At 52.3% G+C, this 18,981-nt stretch overlaps 1 protein-coding gene and 1 pseudogene across 1 annotated transcript in view; both read right to left on the bottom strand.

The window, feature by feature from the left end:
* GNG7 (G protein subunit gamma 7) overlaps positions 1 to 18,981 on the bottom strand; it is a 212,774-nt gene that overhangs the window by 63,713 nt on the left and 130,080 nt on the right. The window lies entirely within an intron of this gene.
* On the bottom strand, positions 5,272 to 6,077 carry LOC101012820 (annotated as a pseudogene).

The raw sequence follows: 18,981 nt of genomic DNA, 5'->3' as shown, positions 1-18,981 counted from the left end.
GGGCCGATGTTCGTGCCTCCGGATCTCACGTTGAAATGTGACCCCCAGTGTTGGAGATGAGGCTGGGTGGGCGGCATTTGGGTTGTGGGGGTGGATGCCTCATGAATAGCTTGGTGCTCTCCCCTCGGGAATGAGTGAGTTCCCACTCTGTTAGTTCACGGACAACCTGGTTGGTAAAAAGAGCCTGGCACCTCCTCCCTCCTTTCTCTGGCTCCCTCTCTGGCCGTATGAGATGCCTGCTCCCCCTTCACCTTCTGCCATGAGTGGAAGCTTCCTGAGGCCTCACCAGAAGCCCAGCAGATGCTGGCAGCATGCTTGTATGGTCTGCAGAACTGTGAACCAGACAAACCTCTTTGCTTGATAAACCCCTCAGGCTCTGCTCTATTCCTTTATAGCAACACGAAACGGACTATGACAGTCAGGCACGGGGAGACACACAGAGCTCGACTGGGCCTCAGGTCAGGAAGGAAACTTCCCTTTCCAGCCACATGTGGATGGGGCCTGTGTTCACTGGGGAAGCGGCACCTGCAAACCTCAGCTCTTCCATCTGTAAAATGGGCATCTCCACACCCACTTAGCTGAGATCATGGGAGCAAAGGAGAAGCTAAATCCCTAAGGATGCAGCCCCACAGTGGGCCCCAGGAGGAGTTTCAGACAGACAGCCCAGGAGCCAAGTCTCAGCCATAAGTGGAAGGTACTGGAAGGTTTTCCAGGAGCAGAGAGCCCTCCTCGGACAGTGGAAAGATGGTAAAGGACATGAACCCACAATTCACACAAGGAAACAAACCCCCAAGCCTAAAAAGAGATGTTCAGTTTGGCTTTTTAATTTTTTGAGACAGGGTGGAGTACAGTGGTGTGATCACAGCTCACTGCAGCCTTGACCTCCTGAGCTCAACTGATCCTCCTGCCTCAGCCTCCCCAGTAGCTGGGATTACAGGTGCATGGCACCATGCCTGGCTAATGTTTGTATTTTTTTTTTTTTTAGAGATGGGGTCTCACTATGTTGTCCAGGCTGGTCTCAAACTCTTAGACTCAAGCAATCCACCCACCTTGGCCTCCAAAGTGCTGATATGATAGGCGTGAACCACCGTGCCTGGCAGGGTTGTCCAGCTTTAACAAACAACAACAAATGCACCAATAACAAGATTCCACCCTGGCCCCTCAGACCGTCATGGATGGAAGCCTCATGACACCCAGTGTCTTCTAGGATCTGCGGAATGGGGGCCTGTCCAGCACAGATAACAGAGGGTCCCTGGTCAACATTTTGGGAAGAAAAGGTGGCGGCATCGTCGGAACCGAGAAAGTGCTACCTGCTGATGTGACGATTCCGTACCTAGGAATTTATTGTAAAGACCTTGTTGGACACGTGGGCAAAGATGTCTACCTATATCCTTATCCTTGTTCTGATGGCAGAACTGTGAACGCTTCCAAACTGGAACCATCTCAAATCTGCCTGCAGAGGTGTGGTTAGGCCACGTTGCATTTCTAGGATGGGTGGTGTGCAGTGGTGGCTTGGAGGGCACCTGCAGGCTATGTTAAGTGAAAGAGTTATCAGATGTGTGGTCTCTTTTCTCTCTCTTTCCTTCTTTCTTTCTTTCTCTCTTTCCTTCCCTCCCTCCCTCCCTCCCTGCTTGCTTGCCTGCCTGCCTGCCTGCCTTCCTTCCTTCCTTCTTTCTCTTTCTTTTCTTTTTTCTCTCTTTCTCTCTTTCCCTCTTTCCCTCTTTCTCTCTCCCTCTTCCTCTCCCTCTCCCTCTCCCTCTCTCTCTCTCTGTCTCTCTGTCTTTCTTTCTTTCTTTCCTTCCTTCCTTCTGATGGAGTCCTGCTCTGTCGCCCAGGCTAGAGTGCAGAGGTGCGATCTCGGCTCATTGCAACCTCTGCCTCCCGGGGTCAAGCGATTCTCCTGCCTCACCCTTCCAAGCAGCTGGGATTACAGCACCCACCACCACGCCTGGCTAATTTTTGTATTTTTAGTAGACGGGGTTTCACCATGTTGGCCAGGCTGGTCTTGAACTCCTGATCTCAGGTGATCTGCCCACCTTGGCCTCCCAAAGTGTTGGGATTACAGGCGTGAGCCACCACGCCTGGCTAGTGGACCATTTTATATGGGTCATATAAAACACGGACTACCTACCTATCCTGTCCCATTGGCCTGTTTGTTCTTTTGGCAATGCCACCTTGTGCCTCTTTGTTTTTTGTTCATTTGTTTTTGTTTTGTTTTGTTTTTTGAGACGAGGTCTCACTCCGTCCACCAGGCTGGAGTGCAGTGGTACCATCACAGCTCAAACTGTGGCCTCCACCTCCTGAGCTCAAGCAATCCTCCCACCTCAGCCTCCCGAGTGGCTGGGACCACAGGTGCTCACCAACACACCAGGCTAATTTTTTATTTTTTGTAGAGACAGGGTCTTGCTGTGTTGTCCAGGCTGGTCTTTAACTCCTGGGCTCAAGCAATCCTCCTGCCTCAGCTTCCCAGGTATCTGGGACTACAGGTGCATGCCACCATGCCTGCTTAGTTATTTATTTTTTGTAGAGATGGGTTTCACTATGTTGCCTAGGCTGGTCGAGAAAGTTTTTAATTCCTTCACAGAGCTGTGCGACCATCAACACTATCTCGTTCCAACACTTTTTCTTTTCTTTTTTTGAGAGGGAGTCTCGCTCTGTTGCCAGGCTGGAGTGCAGTGGCGCGATCTCGGCTCACCGCAACCTCCCCCTCCCGGGTTCAAGCGATTCTCCTGCCTCACCCTCCTGAGTAACTGGGACTACAGGTGTCAGCCACCACGCCCGGTCTTTTTGTTTGTTTGTTTGTTTTTAAGAGTTAACATTCTGTCACCCAGACCAGACTACAGTGGCACCTTCTTCTCTCACTGAAGCCTTGAACTCCCGGTCTCAAGCGATCCTCCCAGCTCAGCCTCCCAAGTTGCTGAGATTACAGGCGTGAGCCAGTGTGCTGGCTGAATTCCAGAACTGTTTCATCACCTTAAATGGAAACCCTGTCAGCATTAGCAGTCACCCTGTCCCCTCCAACCACACATCCATGTTCTCTGTAGATCTGCCTGTTACGGACATTTCTGCTTATTTCTGCTTTTTTTTTTTTTTTTTTTTGAGACAGAGTCTTACCCTGTTGCCTAGGCTGGAGTGCAGGGACACGATCTTGGCTCACTGCAACCTCTGCCTCCTAGGTTCAAGCAATTCTCCTGCCTCAGCCTCCTGAGTAGCTGGGAATACAGGCGCCACCACACCCGGCTAATTTTTTGTATTTTTAGTAGAGACGGGGTTTCACCATGTTGGTCAGGCTGGTCTCGAACTCCCAACCTCAGGTGATCCGCCCGCCTCGGCCTCCCAAAGTGCTGGGATTACAGGCCTGAGTCCCGCACACCTGGCCTGGCTTCCTTCACAAAATAGGTGTTGAGGGGACCACGGTTCCGAGCCCACTCCCCAACCACGTTTCTGCACTGATGGAGGAGGCGGGGCTAGTCCGAGGGAAGCGGCTAGAAGACTTAAGATGTCCTGTGTGCCCTGTCCCCTCACGGCTACGTGGCCTCGGACAAGTTGCTTCTGTGCTGTCTGTGGAGAACGATCTAAAAGTGGGATCGGGGCTGGGGGCGGTGGCTCACACCTGTAATCCCAGCAGTTCGGGAGGCCGAGGTGGGCGGATCACCTGAGGTCAGGAGTTCGAGACCAGCCTGGCCGACGTGAAGAAAGAATTAGAGTCTTGTTCATGGTGAAACTCCATCTCTACCAAAAATACAAAAATTAGCCGGGCGTGGTGGCGGGCGCCTGTAGTCCCAGCTACTCAGGAGGCTGAGGCAGGAGAATCGCTTGAACCCGGGAGGCAGAGGTTGCAGTGAGCCCCGATCGCACCACCGCACTCCAGCCTGGGTGACAGAGCAAGACTGCATCTTGAAACAAACAAAAACAAACAAACAAACAAACAAACAAACAATAAAAGTAGGACTGGCATTTCCCTCCCATGGTCATATGCAAAGGGGCGAATTAAATTCTTTCTGGAAGAGGCCGGAAAGGCACTGCATGCGTGGGATATACCGTGGGCGCCACGGACCAGCTGCTGCGAGGTACGGCCGGAGTTCTGCCGCCTGGGGGAGGCCTGGGTATCCTGAGACGAGAGATGCTGCGTTCTCACCTCAGGTGCCTGGGCCTGGCCCAGAGCCCGTCACACCTGGGCTGGTGCAGTCCAGGTGAAACCTGCCCTGCCAGCCACCCCCGCCATCTCCCTGGGGGGGTCCCTGCTGGGCCTGCATTCTGACATCATGCCTTCAAACTCAACGGTGAGGCTGCAGGAACACGCATCCCATATGACGCTGAAGATGGGGCTTGGGGCTGACTTTGAGCCCTTCCTCTCCCTCTCTCTTTTCTCACTAACATGTTGTGCCGCCATCATCACCATCCTCTCCAGAACTTTCTCCTCTTCCCAAACTGAAACTCTGTCCCTGTGAAACACTCGCTCCCTGTCCCCCTCCCCAGCCCCCGGCATCCCCCATCCTACTTCCTGTCTCTGTGAATCCGACGACTCTAGGGACCTCCCAGAAGTGGGATCACACAGGACACGTCCTTTCGTGTCTGGCTCCTCTCACTGAGCGTGAGGTCCTCGAGGTTCATCACGCTGTAGCCTATGTCTGGATTCTCTTCCTTTTCATGGCTGAGTAATATTCCACTGTCTGGTTGGACCATGCTGTGTTTATCCACTGATGGACGCCTGGGGTGGCTTTCACCCTGGAGTTGTTGGGAATCGTGCCGCTGTGCACATGTGTGTGCAAACACCTCTTTGAATCCCTGCTGTCGGTTCTGTGGGATCTATACCCAGGAGTGGGATTGCTGGGCCCTATGGTAATTCCACGTTTACCCATGTGAGAAGCTGCCAGGCTGGGCCTTGTTCCATCCCCACCAGCCACGCACCAGGGTCTGTTTCTCCATCTCCTCTCCTGCTCTTGTCCGAAACCGCACTTGTTATCTGAGCCTCAGTGTCCTGTCTATTAAATAGGCTCGGGGTTCCTCCAAGGCTGCTGACAGGCCCTGTGAAAGGCTGTCAGCTCCAGCGGCTGTTAGCCGTAGGGGCACAATGGTTATCTCTGAGCTGTCAGGGAACCAGGGAAGAAAGGCTGGTTGGAGTCTCTCTTTCTTTTTTCTTTTTCTTTCTTTCTTTCTTTTTAGACAGGGTCTTGCTCTGTTGCCCAGGCTGGAGTGCAGTGGCATCATGATTGCTCACTGCAGCCTGGACCTCCTGGGCTCAAGCCGTCCTCCCACCTCAGCCTACAGAGTAGCTCTCTCTTTCTTTTCTTTTCTTTCTTTCTTCTCTCTTCTTTCTTTCTTTTTTTTTTTTAGACAAACGTTGTGTTTAATGGTAAAGCTTAGCACACCCCAGCCCCAGGAATGGCGTGGAGCTGTAGCAGCAACAGGCAGGTGGCCGCCACGGAGCCTCACATGGCGAAGAGGATGAGGAAGGCGACCGTCAAAGGGAAGAGCCCCACGGCCTCAGACAGGGCAAAGCCCAGAATGGCACAGAAGAGCCGCTGCTTGACAGACAGGTTCCTGGCATAGCCAATGATCAAGCTGCCCAACACCGTCCCAATGCCAGCCCCTGAACCCGCCACACCAACGCTGGCTGCCCCAGCACCAATCAACTTGGCTGCCGTGTCAATGTCCCGGGAGACAACACTGGTCGGGAACTCCCGTCTGGCCACCTGGAGTGGGAAGCTGCTGTAGGAAGGCTGTTTAGATGAATTCACTGGGCCGTTCAGGAAGGAGGCAGACACAGGCCTGGTTAGCCCCCTGGTACAACAGCGGATCAGAGCTGGAGACATGAGCAATGCCGCGGTGGTCTGCATGTTTTCAGTCGTTGGTAACTAACATGAATTGATAAGGCCATATCTAGATTGCCATCGCCTCTCCCAGCACTGGGGGGAAATACCCTCCACACTGCCCAGCCCACAACTCTGCCTATTGCTGGCTCCCGGCCCCAAGTCACCTGTACTCCCCCCTTTTCCTTTTTTTTTAGATAGGGTCTTTCTCTGTTGCCCAGGCTGGAGTGCAGTGGCACCATGATAGCTCACTGCAGCCTGGACCTCCTGGGCTCAGGCCATCCTCCCACCTCAGCCTCCAGAGTAGCTGGGACCACAGGTTTGCACCACCCTAGCTAGCTAATTTTTTAAATTTTTTTTTTTTTTTTTTTTTTTTTTTTGAGACAGGGATACCATCTGTAACTATCATGTGGCACCATGATGGCTCACTGCAGCATCCTGGGCTCAGGCCATCCCTCCCACCTCAGCCTCAGGTAGCTGGGACCACAGGTTTGCACCACCTATCTAGCTAATTTTTTTAAATTTTTTTTTTTTTTTTTTTTGAGACAGGTGCCATCTGTAGCTGGGTGCAGTGGCCTCTCCCGGCTCACTGTGGCCTCCGCCTCCCAGGCTTACGCCATTCCTGCCTCAGCCTCCCGAGTAGCTGGGACTACAGAAGCCACCACCGCCCGGCTAGTTTTTGTATTTTTTAGTAGAGGCCAGGGTTTCACCATGTTAGCCAGGATGGTCTCGATCTCCTGACCTGGTGATCTGCCCATCTCGGCCTCCCAAAGTGCTGGGATTACAGGCTTGAACTCTGCAGCCCGACTAATTTTTTAAATTTTTTGTAGAGATGGGGCTTTTTCCTTGGGAACTCTGGGTTCAAACAAATCCTCCTGCCTCGGCCTCCCAAAAGTGCTGGGATTATGGGTGTGAGCCACAGTGCTGACTCTAGTCTTTTGAAGCGATCCTTTGGGAGTGATCTGGGGGAAGTGCACAGAGCGACAGCCTCCTCAGAGTGTGGACTTACCTTGCCAGACACATGCAGACACCGCGCCGGAGCAAACCTGAACGAACCTGCCTGAACACCGCGGCTCACACATGGGTACACACAGACACATGCAGAACCAGATGCACAGGCGCTGCGGCTCACGCATAGGTACACACAGACACCGCGCCGAAAGAACTGCGCATGAGCAGACGCAGGGCTTTGCTCCACCGCAGCGGTGCTGCGCCGAACACATGGGAACCAGATACACCTGCGCTCACAAACCGGGTACCGCATGAACTGCACTGCGCCAGACTGCTGGGTACGTAGAGCGAACTACCCGCACAGACCTGCAGCTCACACACGGTGCGGATACACAGACTACCGCGCCCAGAACCAAGATGCATGCACACACACACACAGACACATGCAACGCACCAGGCACGTGCTCCCAGAGCAGGTTGTGAGGGCTGGCGAGATCAAGACTGAGTTTCCCCCAACCCACACCGCGGTGGTACTCGGATGGCGTGCGGGCAGCGCGGCCGGATGGCCCAGGGACCCCGCCTTAAAAACAAACTGCGCCGGATGCGATTCCAGCGAACCTACCGACCCAGGAGCCTGCACTGCAGTGTGCTGGGAGTCTGCCTGGTGGGGCTGTCCCTCCCCCCAGAGTTAGCTGTGGTCCTGGATGCTTGCTGACCCCAGGAGGGACAGGGCCCGAGGGCAGCAGCAGGCGGGGGGATGGGCACTGCAGCAGCTGCTGGCCGGGCCTCACACGTCTGGGAAGCCAGGAACCCTTGGGAACTAAACTTGGTCTTTAAATTGCATTAATTTAAAACAGGTCTTTGCATCACTGCGCAGGCTGGAGTGCAGTGGTGCAATCACAGCTCACTGCAGCCCTCGACGCCGGGGCTCAGCGATCACCTCAGCCTCTCCTGGTAGCTGGGACTATAGGTGTGCACCACCACGCACTGCTTTTTGGGAGGCGGGTCTAAGCTCTGTCCGGGCTGGAGTGCAGGGGCCGGATCGCCAGCTCGGCGCTCAGCCTCCCGGGTTTGCGCCCATTCTCCGCCTCCCGAGTAGCTGGGACTACAGGCGCCACGCCACCTCGCCAGGCTAGTTTTTTATTTTTTATTTTTTAGTAGAGACGGGATTTCACGTGTTAGCCAAGGATGGTCTCGATCTCTCGACCTCGTGGTCTGCCCATCTCCGGCCTCCCAAGGAATGCTGGGATTACAGGCTTGAGCCACCGCGTGACCCCGCTTTTTTTTCTTTTTTTTTTTTTGAGACAGAAGAGTGCACACTGCATGAGCTGGAATGCAGTGGCTGGATCTCAGCTCACTGCAAGCTCTGCCTCCCAGGTTTATGCCATTCTCCTGCCTCAGCCTCCCAAGTAGCTGGGACTACAGGCGCCCACTACCTCGCCCAGCCAGTTTTTTGTATTTTTTAGTAGAGACAGGGTTTCACCGTGTTAGCCAGAACGGTCTCGATCTCCGGACCTCATGATCCGCCCGTCTCGGCCTCCCAAAGCGCTAGGATTACAGGCTTGAGCCACCGCGCCCGGCCCCTATCTGGGTAATTTTTAAAACTTTTTTTTACAGATAGGGTCTCCCTGGGTTGCCCAGGCTGGTCTCAAACTCCCGAATGCAAACGATCCTCCTGCCTCGGCTTCCTGAGTAGTTAAGACTACAGGAACGCAGCACCACCCTGGCTAATTTTTAAAATTTGTTCTAAAGACGAGGTCTCACTATATTGCCCAGGCTTGTCTCAAACTCCTGGGCTCAAGTGATCCTCCCGCCTCAGCCTCCCAAAGTGCTGGGATTACAGGTGTGGGCCTCTGTGCCCGGCCTGAATTTGTTCTTAACTCATTCATGCTACATGAGTCACCAGGGCTGTCCCGTGTTCAAAGTTCCAGTAAGTCTTTGTACTCCTGTTGCAGGGTCAGGACAAGGTCCACCTCGCAGACTAGGGCTGTGGGGACAGTAAGCTCAGTCTCTGTGTTGCATAACCAATCACCACCCATGTGGTGGCTTCCAACACCATCCACTTAGTACATCACAGTTTTGGGAGGTCAGGAGTCTGGGAACAGCCAAGCCAAGGCCTCTGCTCAGGGTTCCCCCAGGGCTGCAGTCTGGGTGTTGGACGGGGCTGCGTCTCATCCGAAGCTCGGCCGGGGAAGGCTCCTCATCCAGCATTCCCTCAAGCTGTTGGGACCATTTGCCTCCCTGTGGTTGTAGGACCGGGGTCCCTGTTTCCTTGCTGGCTGTTGCCTGGGGGACACTCCCAGCTCCTAGGGGCCACGCTTGGGTCCTAGCTATGAGGCCCTTCTTGGGCCTTCTCACAATGCACTGCTCACTTCTTCATACCAGGAACCAGCAGGCGAGTGTCTTCCCATGACTCTGCTAAGCTAGAGTCTTCTGGCTGGGCGTGGTGGCTCACGCCTGTGATCCTAGCACTTTGGGAGTCTGAGGCAGGAGAATTGCTTCAAGCCAGAGGCAGAGGTTGCAGTGAGCCGAGATCATACCACTGCACTCCAGCCTGGGTGACAGAGCGAGGGAATAAATCTAAAAAGAAAACATAGAACATCCCTATATAAAATGTTACGGTGTTATTTTCCCTGTTTTTTTTTTTTTTTTTTAGAATGAAGTCTTGCTGTCACCCAGGTTGGAGTGCAATGGCATGATCACAGCTCACTGCAGCCTCGACCTCCCAGGCTCCAGATCCTCCCACCTCAGCCTGTCGAGGAGCTGCGGCCACAGGTACGTACCACCACGCCCGGCTAATTCTTTTGTAGAGACGGTGGTCTCACTGTTGCCCAGGCTGGTCTTGAACTCTTGGGCTCAAGCAATCCTCCCACCTCGGCCTCCCAAAGTGCTGAGATTACAGCCGTGAGCCACCACGCCGGGCCTCACGCTTGTCTTATTCAGCATTATGACATCATAGAGGGTGCTGATTCTTAGAGGTTTTGAGGGTCTGAGGGTTTTGAGGCTCAGAGATTTGCTGAGACTCAGGTAGACGTAGGCAGAACTGGGACCAATTCCCCATTAGAGCCGGGGACCCTCAGAGAACCCAATACGGGACCCAGGGGACCGAGGGCAGCCTGGTGCTGACTCCTTACTCGCCCTGCTCACTACTCTATTTTAGGAAGCGATTTGCGTTTTTCTATTTGATTGAATCTCTTCCTGAATGCTTGCTCCAATTCTTTGTGGAATGAGGCAGAATATAAATAAATCAACAGAAAACGGTGCTCCAGCCATGAGAGACTGCCCGTCTTGCAGGGCCGAAGGAATGCACAAGCAACGCCCGCTCAGGGTTAGGCTCAACGGCCGGTAGCCCCAGGTTCTCCTAACCAGGCCGGAGAAGCTGGGCAGAAAAGCACCTGTTTGCAGCTCCCGTTCAGCAGGATCTCTCCCGCTCAGCCCTGTGGACATCGGGGCTGGATCCTTCTCTCTGGGGTGGGGCCGTCCTGGACATCGCAGGGTGCTGAGCAGCGTCTCTGGCCTCCACCCACTCCCTGCCAGGAACCCCCCAACACCCCGAGACCAAGAATCATCAGCTTCCAAACGTTAACATGCCCAAGGAGGGAAACCATGCTAAAGGAATTTAGCTAAGGTCACAGAGCTGGGAAGGGGTGGATCGGGGCCTCAAACCCCTGGCTCCTGGCCCCCTAGGGGCCGAGCTGTGGGGATTTGGATCCCAGACTGACCCCCGGCATGGAAAACCACCAGCGTGGACCGGCGCCAGACCTGCTTGTCTGTCACTTGTCTGCGAGAGGCCAGGAAATGGCTGGGAGAGGGAGAGACGGTTAAACGAAAAAACATCCCAAGAATGCACATTGCTCGTCTCCGGCCCTGGCAGCCCGCCTCGCCGGTGCCTGCAGCAGAGGGTCCCGTGATTTTGGGCTCCGCCTCAGCATCTGCGGGATGAGTGCCACTGGGCGGGCAGGTCCAGACCTCGCCAAGGTCTGGACAGGGGTCACCCAGACACACCTGACTCGGACCATGTGGCTAAGTTTGTTTTGAAATGTCACTGCCCAGCGTAACAGAGCCGAGGCCACTCCCAGCGCGGCTGGCTCCCGTCCGGGTCTCTGTGTCCTGCAGCTCAGGGTGGCCGGGGCGGGCGGGAGGACAGGCACCTGGCACCCACCCAGACCTGCACCCTGGCCATCAGGCTGCCCCGGGAAGCCGGGCGGCCGGGAAGATAAATGGCAGAGTCAACAGGGCGGGTGCAGGAAAGGACGCTCCCTGTGCGTGCTTCTGAAGCCCTGAGCACACAGCCCTGTCGGTTGGGAATCGTTGAGTGTTTTCCTCTGAGATCTGCAAGTGTTTATGGTAACAAGAGGAGGGAGGAGGGCACAGGGACGGCCGCTGCTGGGCAGCAGCTCCACCTGCTGGTCACCTTCCTCGGGGACACACAAGGACAAGCTGCCGATCGAAGGGGTTTTGTCAGAAATGCGGGGAGCAGGGGACGCACCCCCATGGACAGGGGCTTTTCTGGTTGCCAAACATGCAGATGACAGACCTGACATCCCCATTTCCCAGGAACTCTGTGGATGGGTGTCCTGGGGCTGCCGTAAGAAAGTGCCACACATGGGGGGTTGGGAGGGGAGAACTTAAAACCACAGACATGGATCCTCTCCCAGTTCTGGAGGCTAGAAGTCCAAAATCACAGGGTCTGCAAGCCTGTGCTCCCTCCAGAGGCTCCCGGGGAGGACCCTTCCTGCCTCCTCCAGCTCTGGGCGTGCAGGTGTCTCTCGGCTTGTGTCCTCCTCCCGGGACACCCAGCCAGACTCCACTGGAACTTGAAAAAAAAAACCCGTTGCACCCCCCGCAGTGCCCGTCCCAGAGCACCCACTCAATAAACGCTGGAGGAACTCCCGGGGCAGGGGAATGCAGGTGTGCCCAGGGGTCACGACCTAAACACACAGCTGAGTGAGTCCTGCTGACCCCACCAGCCCCAGTCCTGGCCCCTGACATTGGTCCCGGCCTGGCCTGCTCACCCCTTCATGCTTTTCTGTCTAAGAGGCAGGGATAGGACGTGGCCCTGCTGCTCTCTGCCTGGTTCTATTTTTTTTTTTTTTTTGAGACTGAGTCTCACTCTGTTGCCCAGGCTAGAGTGCAGTGGTGCAATCTCCACTCATTGCAACCTCCACCTCTTGGGTTCAAGAGATTCTCCTGCCTCAGCCTCCCAAGTGGCTGGGACTACAGGCGTGCTCCACCATGCCCGGCTAATTTTTGTATTTTTAGTAGAGACAAGGTTTTGCCATGTTAGCCAGGCTGGTCTTGAACTCCTGACCTCAGGGGATCTGCCCACCTCAACCTCCCAAAGTGCTGGGATGAACCACCGTGCCCGGCTCTCTGCCTGGTTCTGTTTTATTTTATTTTAGAGACAAGGTCTTGCTGTTACCCAGGCTGGAGTGCAGTGGTGCAGTCACAGCTTACTGCAGCCTTGAACTCTTGGCCTCAAGGGATCCTCCCCTCTCAGCCTCCCAAGTAGCTGGGACTACAGTTGCCACCAAGCCCAGTTAATTTTTACTTTTTTTTTTTGAAACAGAGTCTCAGTCTGTCTCCCAGGCTGGAGTGCAGTGGCACAATCACGGCTCACTGCAACCTCTGCCTCCTGGGTTCAAGTGATTCTCCTTCCTCAGCCTCCCGAGTAGCTAGGATTACAGGTGCGTGCCACCATGCCTGGCTAATTTTTGTATTTTTAGTAGAGATGGGGTTTCACCATGTTGGCCAGGATGGTCTTGAACTCCTGATCCCAGACAACCCACCCGCCTCGGCCTCCCAGAGTGCTGGGATTATAGGCGTGAGCCACCGCGCCCGGCAATTTTTACATTTTTTAAGAGACAGAGTCTCACTATGTTGCCCAGGCTGGTCTTGAACTCCTGGGCTCAAGCGATCCTCCCACCTCAGCCTCCCAAAGTGCTGGGATTACCAGCGTGGGTCACTGTGCCCGGCCTCTGCCTGGTTGTTGAGGCAGAGACTGGTGTCTTCTTCCCTCGTCTTCCCCCCATATCAGGCCTCAAGAAAGACTTACATGAACCCTGTGGGAACATGCACTAGGACGTCCCTCACCAGAAGTGCCTTCGCTGCAGGCCCAGCCTGAAAGTGATTAATCTCTGCTTCCACCTCTCCCTTCCCCCAACAGTTTGTCTAAAAGTGCCTAGTGGCCTGGGTGACAGACTGACGAGGTGTCTCTCGGGTGGCCTGGAGCACCGGCTGTCAATTCCTTCACTTGCAAATTACCCAGGAGGGGTTAGCAGAGATACTGAGTTCCCAAACCACAGGGGGGTGAGAACAGGTCTGAGGCTGTGGGATGGGGACATGGGGGCCCCCTCCCTGGTCCCTGGTGTTGTTCACCAAGCACAGCAGCAAAACTGTGTCTGCAGCCAGGACACCTGCAGCCAAGCTCCTGGCTGCACTCCCAATGCCACTTCTGCAGGGGTTTGCCCCCCACCCTGCAGGGATGGGACACCTCCCCTTCTCCTCCCCTTCTCCACACCTCCCCTTCTGCACAGAGGGTGGGGACACTGTGACATGATCCTCAACAAGATGCCTGGCCAGGCCCCATTCACTCTGCATCACCCAACAGGTGTCGGAACAATGCATGAACCATGATACAGTCTAAGATGTAGGCTCTACTCAAGGCAGGCACAACTTTGTGGAATAAAATATCAAGGTTTCACAAGGTGACAAGTGGCCAGTTGCTCGAGTTGTGTTAGAGAAACAGAGAATGTCTGGGACGGGATGGGGAGGTGAGAACAGTTTGTGGAGGGTTTAGCATGCAGCCTGTGCCCTCTAACCCTCGCTTTAAGCCAGGATGCCAGCATCATCCTATGTCACCTACCACCCGTCTCTTGAAGTCATTGCCAAAGTGAAAAAGCAAAATGGAAATACTCTGACAAAGGGACGAGAGACAAAAAGCTGAGGTCCTTAATATATAAAGATCTCCAACAAATCAATAAAAGTGAACAAACCAGCTTCATAAATGTGGGATCCTGGATCAGATCATGGAACACAAAAGCACAGGGAAATGGAAAAAAGGATGAAATTTGAATCAGCCCTGTACTTAATATTGTAGCAAGGTTGATTTTTTTTAGTGGTGATAAATGTTCTGTAGTTATGGAAGATGTCAGCCAATGGGAAGCTGGATGAAAGGTGTAAGGGAACACTCTGTACTATTTTTGCACCTCTTCTGTAATTCACAAATTATCTCAAAATTTAAAAAATTGTTAAAAATGAACATAATCCACAAAAAGCATTATAAATGTTCATTATGAAAAATTTCAAGCTCTCCAGTAATAAAAAAGATTATAGATCATACAATGAGATGTTACTTTTAGCCTTTAAATGACAATTTTTTTTTTTGAGACAGGGTCTAGCTCTGTTGCCCAGGCTGAAGTGCAGTGGTATAATCATGCCTCACTGCAGCCTTGACTTCCTGGGGTCAAGGGATCCCCCTACCTCCACCTTCCAAGTAGCTGGGACTGCAGGTGCATGCCACCATGGCTGGCTAATTGTTAATTTTTTTTTTTTTTTTGAGACGGAGTCTTGCTCTGTCACCCAGGCTGGAGTGCAGTGACGTAATCTTGGCTCACTGCAACCTCCACCTGCCAGGTTCAAGTGATTATCCTGCCTCAGCTTCCTGAGTAGCTAGGACTGCAGGTGCGAGCCACCACACCCAGCTATTTTTTGTAGTTTTAGTAGAGATGGGGTTTCACCATGCTGGCCAGGATGGTCTCAATCTCTTGACCTCAGGTGATCTGCCCACCTCGGTCTCCCAAAGTGCTGGAATTATAGGCGTGAGCCACCACGCCCAGCCAAATTGTTAAATGTTTTTGTAGAGATAGGGTCTTGCTATGTTGCCCAGGTTGGTCTCAAACTCCTGGGCTCAAGCAGTCCTCCTGCCTCAGCCTCCCAAAGTGCTGATAATACAGGCATGAACCACTACACCTGGTCCAACTGGTAAGTATTTTTTTAAAATAGATAATATCCAGGGATGGTCAAGGTGTGATAAATCATGGACTAGCACACAGTGGGTGGAGGACATTGGAATAACTGTTCTTGTAAGCAAGTCTCCCTCTGGAAAACTGTCCTAAGGATATGCTCATAGGATTGTGCAGAGGTGCACACACAAGCACTTTACCTGAAGCATTATTATGGATAAAGGTAAACAAATAATAAACAACTCAGATGCCTTGCTTGAGCCCAGGAGTTCCAGGCTGCAGTGAGCCCTGATGGCGGTACTGTACTCCTATTTAATTTAGGAGATTAGTTCAGTAATCTATGGTACAACCATAAGATAAAACACTTAACATTCACTAAAAAGGATGTTGCAAATCTGTATTTGAAAATGTGGAAAGATTCCCATAATATATTGCTAAATTAAAAAAAAAAACAAATTAAAGAAGAGTATCAACAGTATGATTCTATTATTATTCGGAAAAGTCCCTACATGTGTGGGTGTAGCGCACATTTTTTAACAGTACATGTTTGGAAGAACTAAAAGTCATCAGGACAGGATGGAGAAGAGGTTGGCTCCAGGATTGGGACAGAAAAAATATTATATCTCTGGAGCATCTTTTTGTGCCAGAAAGTAAGGAAACTCAAAGAACTATGGCAATGTATCAGAAGGACACAGAGTGAGTGTGGCTGGGTGCCAGTGGTTCATGCTTATAATCCTACCACTTTGGGAGGCTGAAGTGGGAGGATGGTTTAAGGTCAGGAGCTCAAGACCAGCCTGGGCAACATAGGGAGACCGTATCTCTGCAAAGAATTAAAAAAATAATAAAAAAAAAATAGCGGTGGCACGTGACTGTAGTTCCAGCTACTTGGGAGGCTGAGGTGGGAGGATTGCTAGAGACCAGAAGTTTGAGGCTGCAGTAAGCTGTGATTGCATCACTGTACTCCAGTCTAGGTGACAGGCAAGACCTTGTCTACAAAAAAAAAAAAAAAAAAAAAAAAATTAGCCAGGCATGGTGGTGTGTCCCAGCTATTTGGGAGGCTGAGGAGGGAGGATCACTTGAGCCCAGGAGGTCGAGGCTGCAGTGAGGCCTGATTGCACCACTGCACTCCAGCCTGGGTGACAGGGCAGACCCTGCCTCAAATAAAGAAAAAGAGAGAGGGACGGAAGGAAAGGGGAAAGAAGGAAAGAAAGGAGGGAAGGAAGGGCCTTGTTCTTCGAAAATGTCCACCAAGATCTTTAGGGTTAACGGGGCATGATATCTCCAGCTTGATTTCAAATGACTGGAAATAAATTAATATGCATACATGTATAACTACATGCATATAATTCTGTGTATATATAACTGCATAACGATATATCTAGTATATATGCCATATAAGTAACTATCTTTCTGTGTATATATAGATATATACACACATATCCACCTGCAATTTATACATAAATACATAGACACACATAAATGTGTATACACACGCACGGTAAACGATGGAGTGAGAGAACAATAAAATAAAAAATAGGGCAAGTGTAAACAGTTGGTATATTTGAGTATAAAGAATATATGGCCGGGCGCGGTGGCTCACGCCTGTAATCCCAGCACTTTGGGAGGCCGAGGCGGGCGGATCACAAGGTCAGGAGATCGAGACTACGGTGAAACCCCGTCTCTACTAAAAATACAAAAAATTAGCTGGGCGCGGTGGCGGGCGCCTGTAGTCCCAGCTACTCAGGAGGCTGAGGCAGGAGAATGGCGTGAACCCGGGAGACGGAGCTTGCAGTGAGCCGAGATCGCGCCACTGCACTCCAGCCTGGGCGACAGCATGAGACTCCGTCTCAAAAAAAAAAAAAAAAAAAAAAAGAATATATGAAGTGAGTGCATCTAATTCTTGCAACTTCTCAGTAAGTTCGAAACGATGTTGAAAACAGCCCGTTAGAAACAGGCAGCCTGGAAGAGATTTTAATAGTCTTCATCCCCAGATTGGGATTACCAGGGGAACTTTTCCTTTTGAAAACAAAATGGAGACATCATTCACATACCATAAAATTCACCCTCATAAAGTGTAAAATTCACTTGTTTTTTTTTTAATTTTGTTATTTTCTTTTGAGACAGAGTCTTGCCCTGTCACCCAGACTGGAACATAATGGCGTGATCTCGGCTCACTGCCACCTCTGCCTCCCAGGTTCAAGCGATTCTCCTGCATCAGCCTCCTGAGTAGCTGGGATTACAGGCACCCGCCACCATGCCCGGCTATTTTTTGTATTTTTAGTAGAGACGGGGTTTCACCATGTTGGCCAGGCTGGTCTCGAACCCCTGACCTCGTGATCTGCCTGCTTTGGCCTCCCAAAGTGCTGGGACGACAGGCGTGAACCACTGCACCCAGCCAAAATTCACTGATTTTTCAGTATCCCTTTTTCTTTAAACCTCTGTGTGTTTTCTGAAAAATTTTTTTAGCAACAAGCCAGTGTTACTTTTGTAAACGTCAAGTTGTACTGTTTAGATGATGAAAAACAGACCTCTCACCCCTTTTGTGGACTGTGGAACCAGGGCTAGCTCAGTACAGTCTTGCAGCCGTCATGATGAGGTGAGATCGGGGAGGACTAAGAGCTCCCACCTTCCACTGCCCCACCCTCCAGCTTTGCCCACTCCAGCCCAAGCTGTGTGGCAAGACCCATTGTTGGTGCAGGTGCTGGGGGCTGGCGGCTGCTGGCATTCCCACCTTCCAGAGTTACTTTCACAGTCCCTGATGAGTTTCCCATACTGCTCAGCAGGCCCATAAATTCAAAGCAAGGGCCGCAAATGGGGAACCTGGGATGGCACGTCTGGCTCGGGGAGCTGGGAACCAGTGGGGCCAGACAAGCTGCTGGTGACCTCGGTGCCCCAAGAGCTCAGCTGAGGCTGAAAGGGAAGGATAGGGAGGGAAGGACACTCGCAGACTCTGGAAATGAGTGCAAATTCCAGCCCTGACATTTGACAGCCAAGGGCTCAAGTGAAAAAGGAGGTAGAATGTACACACACATGCACGCAGGCATCCCTCACTCAATGGGAACTCAGAGTGAATATCGTGTGTAGATCCAGTAGAATGTCACCTTGGGCCGGGCGCGGTGGCTCACACCTGTAATCCCAGCACTTGGGGAGGCCGAGGCGGGTGGATCACTTGAGCTCAGGAGTTCGAGACCAACCTGGCCAATATGGCAAAACCCCGACTCTACTAAAAATACAAAAATTAGCCGGGCATGGTGGCAGGTGCCTGTAGTCCCAGCTACTCAGGAGGTTGAGGCAGGAGAATCGCTTGAGCCCGGGAGGTGGAGGTTGCAGTGAGCAGAGATCGTGCCATTGCACTCCAGCCTCCAGCCTGGGTGACAGGGTGAGACTCCATCTCAAAAAAAAAAAAGGTCACTTTGAAATCATAATGACAGTGGAGAATCCTGGCATCCACTACCATGCCAGGTGATCAAACTCATCAGCAGTAAGTCATGTGGCTACCGTGTGCCCTTGACAGGATGTGATGAGAAGGCCCTCGCATCTGAGGTTTTTCTCCCCAAAACTCAACACTCCAGTCTGACCATGAGAAAAACACTGGACGAATCCAATCGAGGTACAGCCTACAAAACACCTGACCAGACCTCCTCAAGACTGTTCAAGGCATCAGAAACAAGAACGCCTGAGAAACTGTCTCAGCCCTGAGGAGCCAGAGAAACAGAATGATTTCTTAGGATGGCTGGACAGGTGGATGGGCTGGTGGACAGATGGATGGGTGGGTGGGTGTGTGACTGGGTAGATGGGGGGGTGGGTGGATGGATGGGTAGATGAGCCTATGGGTGGATGGGTGAATGGGTGGATGGGTGGGTGGAAGGATGGATGAGTGGATGTATGGCTGGCTGACTGGCTGGCTGGCTGGATGGATAGATGGATGGATGGGTAGGTGGGTGGATGGATGGATAGATGGATGGATGACTAGGTGGGTTGGTGGTTGGGTGGATGGATGGGTAGGTGGGTGGATGGATGGATGGATGGATAGGTGGATGGATGGATGGATGGATAAATGAATGTGTGGGTAGATGGTTGGATGAATGGACAAATAGATGATGGATGGATAGATGGATGGGTGATTGATGGGTGAGTGAATGTATGGATGGTGGATTGCTGGGTGGTTGGATGATTGCATGGATGGCTGGATGAATGGTGGATGCATAGATGCATGGATGGATGGTGTGGATGGATGGATGGATGGATGGATG

The sequence above is a fragment of the Papio anubis genome, chromosome 20 (assembly GCF_008728515.1).
Source record: "Papio anubis isolate 15944 chromosome 20, Panubis1.0, whole genome shotgun sequence".
Lineage (NCBI taxonomy): Eukaryota > Metazoa > Chordata > Mammalia > Primates > Cercopithecidae > Papio > Papio anubis.
Note: the sequence above shows the minus strand (reverse complement) of the source record. Positions and strands in the feature narration are given on the sequence as shown.